Source organism: Centruroides vittatus, unplaced genomic scaffold, assembly GCF_030686945.1.
Source record: "Centruroides vittatus isolate TY-2023 unplaced genomic scaffold, ASM3068694v2 contig_349, whole genome shotgun sequence".
Taxonomy (NCBI): domain Eukaryota; kingdom Metazoa; phylum Arthropoda; class Arachnida; order Scorpiones; family Buthidae; genus Centruroides; species Centruroides vittatus.
In genome coordinates this window covers 3,264,219-3,285,390 of record NW_027122172.1, presented here as the reverse complement: position 1 = coordinate 3,285,390, position 21,172 = coordinate 3,264,219, and the positions used below count along the sequence as shown (strand labels likewise).

Sequence of the window (21,172 nt, the reverse complement as noted above, 5' to 3'; positions counted from 1 at the left end):
AAATTACTTTTGATGTGTCTGTTAGCCAGTTTCTTGTTTTAATTTTTACTAAATTCATTGTGGAAAAACTGTTCACATACATAAGTTGTAGAAAATAACGTTTAAATTTTTGCTGCGTACTTCCTTAAGCTGGGAAATTGATATATTTATTCATATTTTATGCCGCGCGGGCCACAAAAAATATTAATGCAAGCCGCATGTGGCTCGGGGCCACCAGTTGCCCATCCCTAGTATAGACGATACAAAAATATTGTATCATCATCTATTCAATCACTACACTCATCCACGGAAAAATGAGAAGGAAATGAATGATGATTCACAGTTCCAATCTTCCATGGATAGAATGAAATGCACAGTAAACGATGGATCCAATCTTCTGTGAGGAAGCGAATGATGATCCATTATACTCATCAATGGGAAAAGAAGAAAATGGATACAAAACAATTCATTATTTTTATAGATTTATCTAGATATAAGATTAATGGAGTACTCAAGTTTCCATAATGAAAATGAAGAGAAAATGTTTTAAATATTTTATCCCTTTTCCTATGTTTTATTTCTCATGAATATTACATAAATTATTTGAAATGAATTTAGTTGCCTACATACAACACGTTTGCTCCTTAATTACTTGCAAATTTTTATAAAAAAAGAAATGAATTGTTTGGAAAGAGATAACAGATATATATAAATAATGATTAAGTCATGGTTTACAACAGGAAGATAATTCTGTCTAACAACAATGCAGTGCAACCTCTGGCACAAAGTTAAAGCTAAAATGACAATTTTTTAAATTAATAGGAATAATTATATTTATTGAGTAATGAATTAAATTTTAAAATAATTAAGTATATTTAATTTATTATTGAAATTAAGCTAGTTAATTATAGAAGAGAAATATATATATATATATATATATATACACAGTCTTACAAAAATTTCATTTAGAGATATATATAATAACAAAGCAATCAATATTACATTAATAAGAAACCTTTTCAAATGCGATCCAATAGTGAACAACTTTGTAAGAAGATACAAATGCTTTTAAGATGTATTTGTAGTAATCTAGCATCTCCTCTCGATCTCCATTTGTCTTGTTGAATACTTTGATATATATGTATATCCCAAAAAACACTTTAGTTTCCTAGAAAGGTTTTCTACCCCCATAAAGGCAGTAAGACAAATTTATTTCATCAATTTCCTCACAACATATGTAACTATATACTTTCTTGGAGATAAAATGAAAACGGGGATTTAACCGGACAGAAAGTTATAAATAATGAAATAAATTGTCGGAACAAACAGTATAAAACAATCTTCATTTTAATTACAAATTTATGTTAACTTTAAAAACAAAATACTTAATGATTAAAAACATAATTTAAATAAAAACTCAATCTTAACAAAAATTTTGAATTTATAATTTCAGGCAATCATTTTTTAAAATAATTATTACATTTTCCAATAAAATCAAGATAATATTTGTATGATTAAGGAAAGACATATGTGGTTTTTCGACAAGAATTAAATTTAGTAAACTAAACAACTATTTATAAGTTTTTGCTATTTTTAGATCTTTTTAGAAATGTGTGTAGACTAGGCATGGCCAACGTATGGCCTGCGGGCCGGATTTGGCCCGCTTAACGAATTTATGCAGCCCGCAATTAATCTTTCAATATTAGCTACTTAACTAATAATAATTGGTCGGATGGATTTGCGATACTTCTTTATTTTTTAAAAAAATTCCATTGTAGAGATTTAAAACTTTTGTGCTCGTCTTTGTGATAGTGCCAGAAAAAAAAATGATTAATTTAAAATATTAATATTTATTATAAAATAATGTATGTTAGACAGTAATTCAAGATATATGGGTGATATTCAATTTAACTTAGTAATTTGTGCGCTTTGCTAGAAACATAATATTAATATATTTAAACATTTATTTACTTAAATGAATCGTTTTTGCATTTAACATTTTTTAATTTTAATATTTCGTTTGGCCCGGGTGCAAAAACTGTTGGCCACACCTGGTGTAGACTTTATGTACTATAGCTGTTAATATAACAAAACTTTAATAATATAATCAATTTACAAAATATAAAAATATACTTCAATTAATTTCATGTTTACTTATAAACATAAAATTATCCAATTAATCAGACCAAATGGGTTTTTGCAGAATGTTTTTTATTTGAGTTTTATTTACACAAAAATCTATACAACATAATTTAGATTGAATAAATTTTTTTGTTATCAAAAGTAATCAGCAATGGTCTTTAGACAAAAACCTATAATGCTTATTCTTAGAGGCTTGAGCTTTTAGAAGCTTCATGTGTGAGACTGTCCGTTATATATATTTAATTATTGAATTATACATGTGTTTTTGATCTACTTTTGACTCTCTCTCCATTGTGTACAATGATGCATTTTTGACAAACACCCTCCCCTCTAATTACATGTACAATAAGTTCATGGATTCCTTTGACTCAGTAATTAAAGATCTGCAAATATTTTCTAATAGTTTATTCATATGACTAGTAAATAGGCTTATAAAAACAAATTTGTATGCCACTAATACCACTAAAAAGTCCATGTTGACAATGCCTTGATCCTCTCCCTTCCATCATGCATGGTACTGTACTTTTTGTGACTCCCTCCCTGCTAAATTGTACATGTAATTAATGAAAACCCCCATGCACAAATATAAGCTTATCTAATCTTGATCGAATAGTAACTAGAATCCTATAACTTACAGGATATAAAATATTGCATGATACCAGCAAGCTTTACATTATATAAATTTATATAAAGGCCTTGCAAATTAGTTAAATATCAATGTATAATATGCACATAATTATTATTATATCAGTAATTACAACTATGTTATCATTGCAGAAATTGCATTACGACAACATCAGTTCACTAAATTCCTGTAATAATGTATATTTTATAAAAATCATTCAAACTGTTTTTCTGTAAGAAGTTTAAATTTAACTTAGGTGTCTATATACAACCACTTAACTGAACTATATAACTAACTTAATATTTCTGTTGCAATAACATACATCCATTTTATCATTCTGAGTTTAGTTGCAGTTTTATTCTTTACCAATGTGCTTTTCATTCATTGCCCAAATCACAGTATTTAGCATTTGTACCAATTTGCACTATATTGCTCACTGAGTCTCTATTTTCTGATATACTATCTCCCTGAATTAGTCTATTGAGATTACATCATTAACATTTATGAAAAGATATCATGATCCATTATATTTTTCCTCACAAGCAGGCCCGCCATAAGCGGGCCTAATAATAAATGGTAATGCACGCGGGCGGCATGTCCAGGGGGCAGCAAATTGGTATTGCTGGCAAGCTCGGCGTAGGTAGTCATAGTTAAACGGGCGGCATAATCGGTATTGCACACGGGTGCTCAAACAGCTAGTGGCGCTGCTGCACACAAGCACTAAGTATACCTGAAACTATTACTCACGTAAGTTAATCTATACCCTTCTACAAATGCTTGTAATTTATTTATTTTGAAGTTCTATCATCGAAAATTAAATTATTTCTTTGTTTTATATTATAAATGATATAAATATAGTTCAAATAGCTTAACACACCCTCTACCATACAATTTATTTTGTTTTGATTTTTTTTAATTAAAAAAAGCCTCTTATCGATGTCTGTTTTATCTAAAAAGACTAGAGAAGCATTCAAAATTTAATTGTTTGGGTTGATCTTATAGGTCATGTTTTTTCAGAAAGTGAATGCATTGTGACTACATTTTCAAAGAAGCGATCAACGGTCGAGTGCTTCTACGTAAAGCTAATGACATCATGATGCAGTCAGATAAACAGGTCTTTAAAATCAACATAAACAGTTATTCTTTTTTAGGCTAAACAAATTATATAAAACAACTTTCTTACTTAAAAAAGAAAAACAGACGACTAGGCAATTTTTTAAAGCCAAAAATGATATTTTATTAATCATAAATGCCATAAAAAAGTTTTGAAATTTTTTCTGAATGATGGCATACTTATAAAAATAACAGAATTATTATAGTTAATTATTTTTAAATTAAATATAATATTTAAAAAAGAACATTAATAGCATTTAAATGAATATATTACCAATACGAATCAGTGGTAGCTCTAACTGTAAACAAAATAGATAATTATCCAGGCCATTGTGTATGGAAGACTCTACTTTGGGTCCTAAGTCTAAAGTACAACCAATAAATGAAAGGAAAAATTAAAATGCCAAATTTAAGATAAAAGCAATTCTAAAGATTTTCAAAGTTAACTGGCCTTAGAAATGACCTTTTCCTAGGACTCTACAAGCTTTAAAGTCATCACTGATACAAGTACTAAATGGTAAGTTACATCAATAAACAGAGGAAAATTTAAAATTCAAATTCCAAAAATGTTTTTAAATGTCACATCAGTTACAAATCCATACTTGTGAAGAGTAATATATTTAACATTTACAGACTATATGTTATTTATTAAGAATAATTACAACAAATATTTCTTAAATATTGATGAAGTGATTGATTGATTTCTATGAGCTGTATGTTATAATTGTGCCATATTCTTGATACTGTACTTTGACACTAAAGTATAGAATTTGGATCCTAAGTCAAAGTTAGAGATTTAGTCAGGTTAATGAATATTAGATCTATTGTATTGATACTTATGGGAATGAGAGACATTAGGTTATTTACTTTGTTACAGAAGTAGATTCTCCAAAGTAATATTGTCTTATGTCTGGGGTTTTATGTCTTTCCGAAATCATTGCTTCCTCATCATATCTACTTACTTGAAAAACACTTTTGTTTAAAATTTTGACTGCAAGTTTCAGCTTTTTAAAGTGCTCTGATGAATACATCAGAGCACTTTAAAATATATGTACTTACTGGGAAACTTTAAAAAGCTTCCCAGTAAGTACGTAGATTAGGTACGACATATCCACAGTATTCACAATTACCAAATAAGACAGAGCCCTATTTACTGCAAATGCAACTATTGAGGTACCACATCCCTTCTTTTATACATTAATTGTATACAAATAATTTTTTATACTATATATTTTGATGCTTGGATCTTTACAAATTCTAGAATAATTTTCAACTTCTATAATTGAAATATAACCTCTGTACTTCTCCATTCTATTCAATTTGTTTTGGTTTCAGTTTTGTTTTTAAAACTGTCTTTAAACTAATACAGATTATTAACAGAAGATGGAATAATTACTAACAATTTTTTTTATATATATACAGTATATAAAATGCTAAATGTATAGATTAATCTATAAAGTAAATACTTTAGAGTAAGTTTTTAAAATTAAAAGTAAAATGTTTTTTGTAAATTGGTAGCAGATACAGTTATCTTTTTTGGAGATCAACATGAAAAAAGAAATTCCTATGAATAGTGTTGCCACCTTTACAAAATCGCTTACCCGGACTGCAGGTCAGGTTTGTTCGAACAGAGGTTCCTGATGCATGTGCAATGTCATTTTACAATGCAAAGAATAATGTGCATGCTGGTTCTAAATCAGTTACAGTTAGGGACTAGGGATTTGAGTAGGAGTAACATACAAACAAAAAAAAATAAAAGGGTCGAGAGACAGGTTGCGCGTCACACGTCAGCATAAACAGAGTAACATGGCAGAATGGCAGATGAGTTTCGGTGAGTGTGAGGTCTTTCGTTGTTCAAATGGTGTAAATTTATAACAATATTTGCAAGAACTTTGTTTCATCGTAATTTCACAATTTCTAAGAGATTCCCGGACAAAATTAATAGTTTACCCGGACAGTGAGTCCGTTCCCGGACTGTCCAGGTGAAAACCGGACGGGTGGTAACACTACCTATGAATACTATATAGGGTTTTTCAGTATTTTTGAACAAGTTTATTACAAGAGGAGTCAATGTACCAAATGCTTATTCAAGATTTTTATTTTGTTCAGATAATATAAAATATAATAATATGAAGAGATAGTTTGAAACTTGGCAAAATAACAATGACAGAGATTTTATTTCTGAACCTGCTATGATTTATTAAGTATAACTGAAAATATTTGATTGTAATCTCCTTAAAACAATCACAATTCAAATGACAATGCATTACAAATTAATAGTATTGCAAAATCCTTAAAATTTCATTAAAAAATTGAGTTTCTTTTATTTTGTGAAGTATCTAAATAATGAAAAGATGTTTTATTTAAAAACTAAAACATAAATTATTATTATTTTGATCTGTAGCTAATGCTAATTTAATTTGCCCCCTTTTTTTAAGAGAAATTATATCTTTGCATCCCAAAATTATAGGGGAAAAAAAGAAATAAAATAAGGATTTTTTTTTTAAATCTGGAGCTATAGAATTTCTTTGAAAATATTTAAAAATAAAGAAACATTTTCAACTTCTAAATATGTTCAGCAATGATATGTGAAAATTTTAAAAATCAATAGCAATAAAAAAATAAGTTTAAAACTTCATATTTAAAAAATGAAAACTAGAATCAGAAGTTTTAAACAAAATACCTTGGAAATTCAATTCAAACTCTAACAACATTCTAATATCTAATATGGTACTGAATTGAAAGACCTTAATAAAAATTACATATGAAATCGACAAGCAAGTTTTGCATTTGAGTGGTTAAAATCCACGTGATTTGGTGATAATGTACATTTCCAATGCAAAAATTATGAATTTAGCAGTTCAGAGATAACAATCCCAATTTAATAGTTATGGGGAAGATTTGTTCACAAGTATTTGTTGGCACTTTACAGGAACCAACAAATACTTGTTTGCTCCTGTAATCATTTATTTAAATATTATATCAAGTTTTAACTGTATTTTTCTTACAGCATAAACTTTAAAATAGTTGAATACTTTGGACTCTGTTATCAGAAGTCCATAAGAGAAATGTAGATCAAGAGAAGACAATAAATTACATAAATGATGAAGATCATGTAGTCTAAAGCTTAGTTCACACTGAGCGTGATTCACTGGCGAAAGCGAAAAACACAGCGAATAACACTTCAGACACAACCTCGTTTCTGGCGAATTTTACCATTTTGCGAATCGTTTCGAAGTTCGGAACCGTCGAGCTTTTTCGCTAGCAGAAAAATTTCGCCATCAATCGTATTCCCATTAGTTGTCATGTAGTTCTTGTTGTTTTCAAGATGGCTACAGAAACTTTCTCACGCAATAGAGTAAATTTTGTAATTACGGATTTTTAATATTTCTCTCACCCAGCAAAAAAGCCACAAGCAGAGAAACTTTAGAGAAGACAATTTCAGGTCAGCAAGAAAGTTCTCAGTAGATGATGATAAAAATATATTCTCTCTATTTTTTAGCAGACTCCTTGTAGATTGTTCAGTGACTTGGTGTCATTATTCTCTCTCATTGTAAATCTAGGCAACAAAATGCTGATTGTGTAAATCAAAACAATCCAATTTGAATTTATTAAAAATTTAAGACATCCATAGTACCATAGTTGCCAACCATCAACATTTAGTGCTGACTAGCAGCATTTTGTATGCTTCATCAGTGGACAGGCCACTTTTCCCTTTTGTTATTATCTTGAAAGAATTTGATATCATCACATAAACACTTCATTTAATGAGTCTAACATCAATATATACACTGAAGCCGTTGTATATATTTTATTACAAACCATTGAATGACATTCTCAGGTTCCTTCAATTGGGAAAGAACCAAGATTGATATTTTCATATATGTATGAGAATTTTAGTTCAAATGTGATAATTGTAAATGGCAGATAAGATAAATTGCATCTTCAAGTCTGGCAACTTTAGTAACATCATGTTGGTGGTTAAATCAATTATGGCTGACTCATCAGCGGAAGGAAACAAGTTACTTTTAGTTATACCAAATTATTGAGCAGCACTACAGTTTCTCTGCCCAAAAAGAAGAAAATCTGATTCATCACTTAAGAATATAAAGGCCATATGGTTTGAACTTTCTCAAGAAAAGAACCATCATAAGTCTTACTATATTACAAAGATTTGTAATTTTTGTACAATAGTAAGGCTGATGATGGTTTTACCACACAGTGTTCCAGGGCCTTCCTTCATGTGTGTGACAAAAGGGAAAGATATTCAGTGTGGTAAGAAAAAGACAGAGGTAGGAAATAAATAACCAGAAAAATTATCATCCTTAATAATTGCAGTGAAAGTCAACAAACTGACTGATAGCAACTGTCAAGAATACATTGTACCATAACAAAAGAAATTATTAACAAAGCAAAACATCTCACAAAGGCATATAACAAGAGGCACTCATCATGCAATATCAAGAATTGTGACACATCAAGATGAAACACATCATAAATCTAGGTGTAGATTTTACGATAAGTCCCATAAAATATTTGACCTTTTTTAAATTGTGGTGTTAAACTTAGCAATTTAACAGTAAACATGTAGCAGAGCTTTACTATAGAGTACTACTGTGCTCTATGATAAACGAATTCTTGAACAATGAATCAAAAGACAAAGGACAGCAAAAATCTAAAATTGTTGACAATTATTAGTATATTTGCAAATATAATCATTAATACTGTTTAAAGGATCAAATAAACCTAGTGTTGCTACCCATCTGGTTTTTAATTCATTGTCCGAGATTTCGTAGCAACCTGTTGACCTTTTTTTTTAATTTTCTTTTGCTTCTCAGCTCTTTAAAGCTGTTATTTCATTTCTTAATTTAAGTTGTTCCTACACAAGTCCCTAACTGGTTTAGAACTGACTGGCGTGCACGTAATTCTTCGCATGGTAAAATAACATTGCGTATGCGTCGGGGACTTCTGTTCGAACAAACCCGACCTGCCGTCCGGGTCAGCAATTTTGAAAAGGTGGCAGCACTACACAAATCTAATGGCAACTGAGTCCTAGTGGATTTGGCTAAATCTTTGATATTTTGTAGTTATAGTACTGATCAGTCTCCACAGGCACAAAGTCAAAAAATGGACAATTTTGAGTTATTGAGCATTCAAAATGAAAAACTGGTGTAATCTATGCACATGTTATCTAAATCTTTTTTGTTTCAAAACAAGGTAAGTTTGTGCCTATGGAGACTTTGATCAGAACTACTAGAACTACAAAATATCAAGGATTCAGCCAAATCTACCTGGAGCCATTTTCCATTAAGGTTTGCATGAGTCATTTTTATTTTTTGTAATGAAATAATTTAAATCTATTTAAATTTGACTTAAACATTTGAATTCCATTCTATTTTATCATATAATAGGAAAAGATCAATCAAAAATCTTAAAATATTCAGGAAAGTTCCAAAAAAACTGAAAAATTAAACATTAATCATGAACTATTTGAAGTGATAATTAAACTGCCATAAATATTATTTCCTTGAAATACATGACTCAACAATGATTACAATATAATAAAATTTATTATTTTTTTCCAAGTAATGCTCGTTATGATAGTGATTTATGAAAAGAAACATTTATAATTTTCTATTTCTAGTTTGCAATTTTTTAAAATCCATCCTCAAACTTAGATGCTATTTTTGTTGACTTTCTTAAAGATCTGTTTAGCCCTGTGGTAGACATTTATTTTTCTTAGAAATTGAATGCATAAATTACAATTTAATTCATTAATTTCCAACTTTTTATTAAGATATTAAAAAAATAAATACATTCAAATAAAATTAAATAAATATTAATTTTAGTCAGTAGGTGTAGCAAAAGAGACAGTGGGACATATGCCTGAAGCACTAAATGAAAAAGATCACTATGAATTTGCCTAACAATGTTTTTTTAAAAATTATTTACTGTATTTTATTCATAATCATGCATTAAAATTATAAGTACTGTTACTATTAAAATATTTATGTTACTGTCTCCAGACACAACAAATCCAAGATATGTCTCTGACAATCATCAGTAAAGTTAATGATAAACTTAATTTCATAATTAGTGAACATTTATTATATTTATTGATATGTAACAATGCAAAAATAATAGCTAATACTATTCTTCCTTTCCTGACAAGAGGCGAAACATTGTGGTATGACGCCATAAATTGTATATAATTTATAGGTTTATATTCTAATTTTTTTTCTCTCCTTCCTCAATCTTTTTCATTTCTACCAACTTTCTAGTCGGTAGATATGAAATAATATATTATGGCATGCAGCCGCTATATTACATGTTCTAGCACATTAACATTGAAGCAATGTTAGCAGCAACACTGATGTTCTTTTTGGCTCTGTTGATTAAACTGTTAGCAAATGGTGGTATGAAGATTGGCAAAGTATCACCAATGGCATGTAGATCTGTTGCTGCTTCAGTTAAACAAAATGGTGATACCCATGATATCATCGTTATTGTCACCAGATACAGCTATATTGCACTTGGTCATGACCATGCAGGGCTAGCCTGATGGTAACTTGCATCTGAGGCAAAACAAATTTTTGCAGTCCCTGCTTCCAAAACAATTGCAAATAGAGAGCACTTCTAGCATGCCACTCTTGTACAAACTATTTATAAACAACTTTAAAGTATAGTTGTTGTTGCCTTGTTGTCCTTATTTCAATTAATATTAATATCATATTTGTCAACGTGGACTTAAATTATTAGTAGGACAGTTAAACTGATGTAAGCAAAACGCACGAAACTAGCACCCAACTTCCTGCATTTTGCTTACATCAGTTTAACTGTCCTACTAATAATTTAAGTCCACGTTGACAAATATAATAATAATATTAACTTTAAAGTATATTTACTCTATCAGCTTATTATTTTTTATCCTCTTTTTAAATATTTTTCTCTGAACATTTTGCTACCTGAAGCAGTTATCTCATCACCAGCAGATACCCATCAAGCCAGCCCTGTGTCCACAAGATGGCATTATCAACTTCTGTTCCAAATAGGGATGTCCCATTACCACAAAAGAATTGATACCGGTATAACGAATAATTTTAAAATATCGATGCTGGTATCAGTATTGATCTTAAAGTATCAATACCAGCCACCTCGACTGCTCGGCCATCTGGCCGTCGGAGCGGGTCAGCTAGTGTGTCATTCCGAACAAGTCGAGACAGATATGTCAACCAAGGCGACCCCAAAGGAAACCCATCGACTTAGCTCTGCATCGGTTGACTGGCGAACCTCGAAATTGGACATAAGGCAAGGTGACCGTTTGAATGAGGAGAAAAAGCAAGGCTTTAGACTATGTTATTGGTAGTAATCGAGAAGTATTGCTGTGTATATACAGTAAATAGTTGTAAAATAAATGGACTCGATCCGAATTAAACGAGTGGTAAGGTGTTCTTTCTGACGGACCACAAATCCGGAAATCGGGTGGCGCGCACTAAAATTTATTAATATATTTATATATGAATTACTTTCAAAAATTGGAAGTAATTCCATTTACAAATTTTAGATTTGATTTGTTGACTTAACATACATTTTTTATTTTATTTGTAAATATATAAATAAAACTAAATTATTCTTTGTGAGAATTCACTGCCAGGGACCAGCACAAAATCTACTTACTTTAACCTGAACAGTTTTTCACTGTAGAAGAAAATTGAAGTGATAGTCACAGTGTCATTTGGATGGAAGACATCCACTTGTCCCTATTCCAGTTTTGGAAAGTTTTTAACCTTTTAATTGGATATACTTTTTTGTATGTTTAAGAGAATTTTAAAATTTATTTGATAATTAAAGTCTTAAAAAAAAGAAATTTGATTTCAGTCAGATCATCACAATGTATTCCAAAATGAAAGTGAATGAAAAGAGTGACTATTTTGTCTTCAACTTTGTATTTTATCATTTAATATTGTTTAATATGGATAACACTAATACACAAAACAGCATGGATGAAAAACGAGATTGAGATTTAATGCCCAATTTACATTTCTCACCAATCTAGATTGGATTCAAATCAGGATTCTCCCACAGCAGTAAATTTCTTGTCACAAGGTCATCCAGACAATTGTATTCAAATGTAGTCTTACTCAATGATAGCAGAATTGACAACTGGATGGCCAAGGTAAAGGTGTTAGCCTGACATTCCAGGGGACCTGGATTCAAATCTGAATTGGACCTTCTGATAATTTCTTAAGTGGTTTGACTCATACAGTAGGTACCATCCGTCATTGCCCAACCATCCTATTGTTAACCTACACTCAAAGGGCATAAAAAGCTCTCTTAACATTCATAATGAAATACTTTATATTTATAAAATACAGATAATTTTCTCCAATGGCATACATAACTACTGTATGCAACACAAACTTTGGATTGAAAGGAACCCATGAAAATTTTTAATTTTTAGAAAAGTTTCTTGGAGTAATTGAATAAATTCGTTTCTAGTTGTGGTATTGCTTATCTCCTAAATATGATATTTCTGATTCTTTTTTGAATTTCTATACTTAAAATACCTATACAATAGAAGTTTAATTCCAATGTAAGCTGTTATTGTTAGCAATTACTTTTGTTTTATGTGAGTACATTTTACTATTGTATTCATATTATACTCAAATTTTTTAAAATATTCATCATTCTAAAACCATATACAGGTATTATATGCAGGTAAATCGCATATATTCATACAGGCTAAGCAGCTGTAAATAGGCCTACGTAATTTTCTCATTTGTTCCGAACTGAATTGGAAGCGATCCTATAACAATATTCCTTTTGCCTTTATAACAACTGATTTTTTAACCATAAACGGAAAGAAACAATTATAAAAACATAAAACGGAGTGAAATAAATTATAATTAGCAGAGAAATGGCATTGCATTTGAAACGGGGCAAATGCGAACGGCCGCTACTGCTCTGATAATTAGATTAACAATTTGGTTAATGTTACCCTAGGTATACAAAATGGCAGCTCGTCTCCGATTCCAGCAATCAGAAGACAGGGAACAGTGGGGACGCACATTCTAACCTAACCTAACCTATTCTAATAAATTACCATAATTATTAGCAACCAAAGTATTAGAATGGGTTGGGTTAGGTTAGAACGCGCGTCCCCACTGTTCCCTGTCTTCTGATTGCTGGAATCGGAGACGAGCCGCCATTTTGTATACCTAGGGTAACATTAACCAAAAATTTTAAGAATTTTTAATGAAAAAATTAAATTACTGCATTTAGAAATATACGCTTAATTTCTGAAATCTTAAACTTACATTTGTAATTTTTTAATCTTTAAATTTAATAAAATATTTTTTATTATTACAAATTCCATTATTAATCTTAATTAAAAACATTGATTTTTGAAATATTTTCAAAAAATTTAAATTCAAAATAATTTTAAACAAGTTCAAATTTTTTTTCTTTCACAAAATCAGAAAAACAAAACGGAAGAGGGGACACTAACTAGCCTACATTATCGAGTCACGCGACCGAATTATTGCGTGCAATATTTCCAATTATATGCCACATTTCAAACAAAGCAGTCGTTCCAAATAACGCAAAGTCATCTTTATTTTATTTTTTTACAAATTTCACAATTTTCAAACCCGTAGGAAGATACTGACTTAATATCAAAGTGATTTCTGAATCACTAAACTTGCGCAACAAATTATAACACTATCGAAAATCTTGCATCAGAAAACGCACTTTGCATTTAAAATAACGTCTTTAATACGTCTATGTCTTAGCACAGGTTATTGAAAACGATAAAGTTTTTTTTGACAAAGAACAATAAATAAAAGTTTGGTTAATGTTACCCTTGGTGCCAAGATGGCGGCTCGTATCTGATTCCAGCAAGGAAACAGTGGGGACGCACGTTCTAACCTAACCTATTCTAATAATTTGGTTGCTAATAATTATGGTAATTCATTAGAATAGGTTAGGTTAGAACGTGCATCCCCACTGTTTCCTTGCTGGAATCAGAGACGAGCCACCATCTTGGCACCTAGGGTAACATTAACCAAAAGTTTATACGTACAACTGAACCCTTATTTATAATTGATTAAAAGCATTTTTATGCGAATTTCGGATAACCTCAAATTTAATCATTGAGTATCGAAGTTAAATAAAATAATAAGATGCTAATTAAATACGAAAGCCGCTAAATCGGGATTATAATTGATTAATCGGTTGATTAACACCAGGTAACAGCGCATTAGTCTACATGGCAGGCCACAGTTACGACTGACCCGCAATGGGGTCGACCGGTAAGGACGAAGAATGGAGCAGGATACACCGATTCGCATTACTGGTGATAAATAGGATGTAGATCGGGTTCTTATTCGAATCCTTCACGGCAAATGAGGTCTATCGCATACGTATATTTCATTAATGTACGGAAATTTTTAAATTATATCATCATACTTTCTACTAGGATATTTTTTTAAAGTTATTCTATAATTAACCACATCAACATTTATCACGTATTGTCAGCACAAAGAAAATTTGTGCTGACAATACGTGAAATAAGATCGAATTGATAATATTAAACTTAAATTCAATTTTATAAATTTTAAGGTATTAACAGCATAAATATTGGGAGAATCAGTTAATTTCGAAGAATAGTTACTAAATTTCCTGTTAGAAATAATTAATTTTAGATTTAGTTGATTATTTGATGTTATTTGTCATTTTTCACGATTAATTTAGAATTTTCCTGTTTCCCCCTTCTTTTTAATCGGGTCAAAAGCTGAATTATTTAGACCATCACTTGATCGACCAAGCTTATCTCGAAATTTAAGACTACGGAAACTTGATATTTTCTAAGTTCTTTATTTACGAATGTTAGTATGTTAATTACTCAAAATAACAGGAAGAAAATAGGAGAATGAAACGAATAAACGCTAATTAGTTGTATCAGACAGGCTGATTTACCATTGGATGATCAGACTTTCTATGTAAATATGTGGTTATTGTAACTAGAAATTAATTTTCTAAACAAATACTTTCGAGAAATTTTTGACATTTTTAATAAATGGTTAATGTTACCTATGGTTCCAAAATGGCGGCTCGTCTCTGATTCCAGCAAATAGAAGAAGGGAAACAGTGGGGACGCACGTTCCAACCTAACCTAACCTATTCTAATAAATTACCAAAATTATTGGAATAGGTTAGGTTAGGTTAGAACGTGCGTCCCCACTGTTTCCCTTCTATTTGCTGGAATCAGAGACGAACCGACATTTTGGAACCATAGGTAACATTAACCTAAAATATATATAAATGTATCGATGACAAAAGCGAGGTGTTTTAAACGAATGGTCGTAAAGGGGAGGTCTACTTTATTGTATTAATTAATCATTATAGCCTGTTGTCGTTTTACAAATAGATCAAGGCTGAAAAGATAACACAAGAAGCAAAATTAGAAGCTATAAAAACACTTCATTTCCTATTCGATAACACGTATCAATTAATCAAAAGTATTTTAAAAACGTTATTGTATAATTAAAAAAAACATTGTCAGATCTTTGGTATGCGCTCAAGGTTTACATCATTCAACAAACACCCAAAACATATATCATTCCCGTATTTTTATTTACAAAATGAACACATTTTATGCGATTTTTTAACGTATTCTCTTTGTTAAGAAGCGCCGGAAACAAATTTTTCTCACTTAATCGTCCATTTTTGCGCGTTTCTTTTTTACAAGAAAAAATGGCAAAATTTATATGTAATTAACAAAAAAATAAGATTCAAATATCTTTAAAAACAACAAACGTGTTTTAAGTTTAAACTTTCAGTTTCCCCCCTTCAAAAGTTTCACCAGAAAGGTCGAGAGACGTCGAAAATAGCATTTTCCTTCGGTAGAAACTTCATAAAATCGACCGTAACTTGTTATTAAAGTTCCTAGAAACTCGTCGTATATAAAGGAAAAAAGATTAAATTAGAAATTATCTATTATTTTCTCGGTAAAACCCTGAAAAGTGCAACATAAAATTGCGATTAAAAACGTAAAACCTAAATTACTATACTATATAAGGAATCGTAGGATTTTTTCAAAATAACAGTAGTAACCTCGACACGCAAAAACGAATCCACAATAGAATAGTAGAGTCATTACAAGGGCGTTTGACCCCGTATGACGCACAATATGTCCTCTTCTAAATAATGGAAAAAAGACGGTAGGATATAAAATATGCGAGACCCAACTCACCGATGACGTCAGCATTCACGCGTCCTAACATCCGAGAGAGGTCGTTGACATCTACACGAGTTTTAAATTTTTCGTTCGAACGTACTGTACAGTACAAGAAACAGTCATTCGTTATTATATTTAGAGAAGAAATTAAAAAATTATTATATTCTTTCGAATTAATTTATCGGCAATTCTGGGTTTTTCCAGTTGATAACGTAAAGAAAGTCAAACGAACCGGAGCTATCTATGCCGCTATCGGGGAATACTTACCATTATTATTTTTCTTAAAAAAAAATTACAAATTAGATACTTGAAATACCTTTTAAAATTCTTTAAAAGTTAAATAAAAATGTAAAAAAAGTAATTACAAAATTTTAAACTTCGAAGAATTATCAGAATGCGCGTGCGAACTTTTATTGTTGATTTTTTTTTAAATTTTAAATTTATTCGTTAAGTAAAACTTATTCTAATCGCTTATATCATTAAATTTATATAAAATAGATAATCTACTCCTTAATTATTTTTCATATTTAGTTTTTCTTTATAATTAAAATACTCAAACATATTTTTAAACACGATAAATACTTTTTATCGTAGGTGGAGCGACGGTGCCTAAAGTTGTCTCAAATTATTTAGTTACATGATTTTTATTGTTATATTAATGGAATATAATATTAATAAACGGAATAAAATTCTTACCTTCGAAATTATTTTGCTTTTCAGCAACTTTCATCGAACGAGAACCCGACGGTCCACTCAAAACTGATTCATTTTTTTGTGACGTCACGACGGCAGCCCTCTAGTGGGCAAGGGCAAACGTACCGAATTCAACCTACGCCTAAATAAGTTACTGGTCATTCTAGAATTTACTTTTGTTTGTATGACGACATATTTAACGAATAATAAACCATTATTTAAAAGAAATTAATTATATTTATCTAATTTTAAAAAAATACGAAAATGATAGCCACGGATATCGAACAAAAGGCGAAACGCGTTTATATTTTTAAAAGTAATAGCATCAATTGTGCGGGTTGCGATTTAATGTTATGTTGTACAATATCCACACTTTTGTATTGTTCGGGGCTTTATTTAGCTTCGTAAACCTTTCTATAATTAAATTTAATTATTTTCTTATGAATCTTTTAAAATACACTAAAAGAAAGGTCACTCTATCTACACAATGGCTACAAAAAAGGTGAAAATTATGTACGGAAATGCGATATGTATAAGCGATTTCGTGTTATTTTAAGGTGTCAAATAGTTAAAAAAAAAAAAAACTTAAAAATTATTTAAAATTTGAGTTTAAACGATAATTTTTAATCAAAAACCCGTACAAAACACGAAATAGTAATTTTTGACCACGCGAATGTGCAATATATTTACAAAATTCGCAAAAAATTCAACAAGACATCGACGTTGCCCTGTATTAAAAAACGACGCTCCGAGTAATGATTTTTCGACATTTAAGATAGCTTTGATACGTATTTAAAGAATCAACCATGCCGTGTATCTGTTTAAAGAAATTGCTTAAGACTCGTACAATTGCCAGAAAAACGTTCCTTTGTCTATAAATAGTTATATTTCCAACCGGCATTAGAAACTAAAATGGATTTATTTCATTTCATTTCATTTAATAAATCGTTTATGATCCAACTTAATTCCTTTACATACCAAATTCTTAATGCATCTTTTCCTCCATTTTAAATTAAGGAAGAGACGTTGAGCTGTTTGAAGAAAATAATAAAAATTTGACTGGAGTAGTTACTAAAATTAAATTTTTTATTTATTTATTTTTTATTTTTTCTTATCGGGGAGGATGTATTTTGTATAGCTGACAGGCCAAGGGTAACAAGGCTATTGACTCGAGATGTGGGTCAACGGGTTAAACGTAAAAATTAAAATTTTATCATCTTTCTTATTAATTAAAAACGGTTTTATATTAAAATGGGTTTTAATTTCTAATAATCAAAAATGCTGCTGATTATTAATTAGCCTAATTAATTTTAATTTTTATTTTTTTTAAATTAAATTTTCTTGTTTTCCACAGTAAGTTACATAACAGTTCTTCTTCATTCACATAGACACGTGTCAGTGTAAAAGAGTATCGTTTACTCTGTCTAAAAATGTTATCTGGACTATTTCCGGAAACAGCGAAGATGCGCACACACTTTTTATTAATAAAAATCTTCAGAAAAACACTTATATATTTAAAAATTCACATTTAAATTTCGAATTTTTTAAAAATTTATATATTTAAATTTAAAAGGAGGTTTTTAATTGCGATATAAATCGAACTTGTTAAATTTATTTATTTTCGGGCAATAATTTGATTAAATTTAATTGTCGTAAAAGGTAATTAATAGTTTAATAAACGTTAATTTTGCACTCGTATAAAAATCTTCCTACGCAAATTAATTATTAAGATGAAAAAGTAACCATTTGTCCATTCCGGATGCAGTGACCCACGTTAAAATAAAGGGCGTTTTCGTAACCGTTGCGGCGACAACACTTCCTCTGTTTGAATATCTAGGACTATTTACACTTAAGTAAATAATTAACACAATAAATTTCGTTATTTGCACTGGTAAACTACATAAATTTTCAAATTTAATTTACGAAATTAAAATATATAAATTCGCCCACGTAATATATCTAACTTGAAGTACCACATTGCGCATCCCACGCTACTCACCTGACGTGTTATTCACCCCTTTCTCTTTCTCTATCATTCTACAAAGGGCAACAACCACAACATAACCTACAATTGTCTGACGTAACGAAAAAGACGAATCGAAAATACAAAAAAAAAAAAAAAAAAAAAAAAAAAAAAAAGAAGACGGGTGATCCGAAGTTTCCTATTTCGAAGCGAATCGGAGCCTTTGAAAACAATAACCTCCAATTCAAATCAAACTTAACGGGTGGAGAAAACGGTTTAAAACCGACCACGCCCAAATTCGATCACAAAAAGCCTTTGTCTATCTTTCAAAAAACAATATACGACCATTTTTACCTTGGTTACAGGGTGGCATGTCATTCGATATCGCGTTACCAAGTCCAAACACACCTATCGATCATAAAACGTGCCTTTTTTTACGAGCTATCGGATTATAAACAAACTGACAAAAAAGAAGCCGTATCTGGTTTAAAAAAACCCAATTTCCATTCCCTTTTTACTAAATTATCGAGCATTTATTTAATAATTTATTCAGTCTCGCAGGTGGTAGACCTACTGGGAAGGTTGAATAAGTGATCGAGGACACAAACGAAGCCAAGTCACGGATTAGAATTAGAAAACGTTGGCTTTGAGACAAAAAAATAAAAATAAAAAAAATACTCTTCTAGACAATAGAATATTTTTTAAGAATTGATTTTTAGTTTTAATTCATTTCAAAAAATCGGTTAATTAATAAGCACGATTTGAAAGTAATTGAACTCATTTTTTTTCGAGGTGTGGGAGACGTACAGTACATTAACTTGGACCAGATCCCCCTTATAACGGGAGAAACAGACATAAAACATATTACGTATCGGTTATATCGAGGTTTGATGGAGTGTTTGGTCGAGAGAGAAGAGATTATAATTAGTTGTAACTTACCTTGCGCGTCCTATGTGCAGTTGGCGTCGGCTACACATCCACGTAAACGCAACACGATCGCGCGCAACATTCCTCCCAGTTGGTAGCACATCAACTGCCTCGAATCATTCCAAAGGCAGTCGGGCATGCGCAAATGTAAGCGTCTCGAAGTAGACGACGCCAACTAATCAGTGAAAGTTTGTTGTCACTTTCATAATCGTGGCAAACCCTTTAACCTGGCCGACATTTTTAATTCCTCTCTAACAAATTTCCACCGTTCTCCGGCAGTTTTCGGTGGAAGAATCGTTTTCGTTATTTATTTCTTGCCATTTGTTCTTCCTAACTAGGCTATTTTTTCGTCGATTTAATTTGATATTATCGTGGGTAATTTGTATGTGGAACACTAAGTAGAAATAATGTCGTGGCGGTGCCCTTTACTAACGGATTTTCTTCGTGTTTTACCAGTAATTATCTCCGTATTTTATCTATAAAAACTTGCATATTTTATCCGCCTTTCTCCATTTCTTTTATTCGCCTTCAATACGGCATTCTACTTATATTTTCTCGTAGTTTCCGGCATATTTTATCTTCCTTTATTCATAAATATCTACGCGTTTCATTCGCCTTTTACTCATTGATAGGCCTATATGCACATTTTATTCTCCATTCATTCGTCCACTTTAACGGCATTTTTATATCGGATTTAAGTAAGAAAACTTCTCATAATTTTATAATATCTAAAAGATAAAGGAACAGGTACTGTACAAGAGAAGAATTTTTAAAAAATAATTTACATATTATATTTTAAAAAAAGTATATCATCGACACGTTTTATCAGCCAACTAGGTCAGAGCAAATAAATCCATTAGACACTGCAACTATTTTCGTCTTTTCTATTTGACCCGCCGAGTTTACCAGAAAATCGATTTTATAATTCCCTTCCCCTTTCTTTATATTACTTATACGAGCTCGATCGTCCTCCTACTCGTCGTCATAACCGACGATTACCAGACAAAATCTCCGATTCTAAATGAAAGGTGATAATAAATGAGTCGACGTAGTCCTATCCTTGTTTTGAGAGAGTTTGTTTATCCAACAATAAAAGCAAGTGTGAAGAGAGAGGAGTTAATTCCTTCCCAAACATACGTCTATATATAGAAATGAAATAAGCAATCTGAAATAAGAAAATAGATCGTAAAGATTTATCGAACCGACAAGCAAAATTCTCGAAGATCGTCCTCTTCCTGCACTCAAAAAATCATATTTAAACGAGCCTTCCGCTTAATTGGATCGAGCTTTAAAGGAGCGCATAAATAAATGCACCCCTTTGCTTATCACGTGACGTCGATCACCCACACGCGATAGGTGTCGGTAATACGTCATTTTCAGGTGAAATCTAAACACGTAGGTACTATTTATGTTCATAAGGTAGTTTAAAGAAATGACGAGATAGTTCCCATGTGGTCTAATCGACAGGATACCTGGCTTTAACCCAGGGGGC

The 21,172-nt window shown here is 30.8% G+C and overlaps 1 protein-coding gene across 2 annotated transcripts in view; it reads right to left on the bottom strand.

Annotated features, from left to right (window-relative positions):
• LOC136974433 (dnaJ homolog subfamily B member 6-A-like) overlaps nt 1-19,834 on the bottom strand; it is a 39,058-nt gene extending 19,224 nt beyond the window's left edge. Inside the window, exon 1 of one of the 2 annotated variants that reach the window (XM_067269312.1) lies at nt 19,693-19,834. The gene's annotated coding sequence lies outside the window, so the exon portion shown is untranslated. Of the gene's footprint in view, nt 1-16,112; nt 16,196-19,692 lie in introns of those variants that run through there. The other variant, XM_067269313.1, reaches the window with a different exon arrangement.
• Between the last annotated feature and the right edge of the window lie 1,338 nt (nt 19,835-21,172).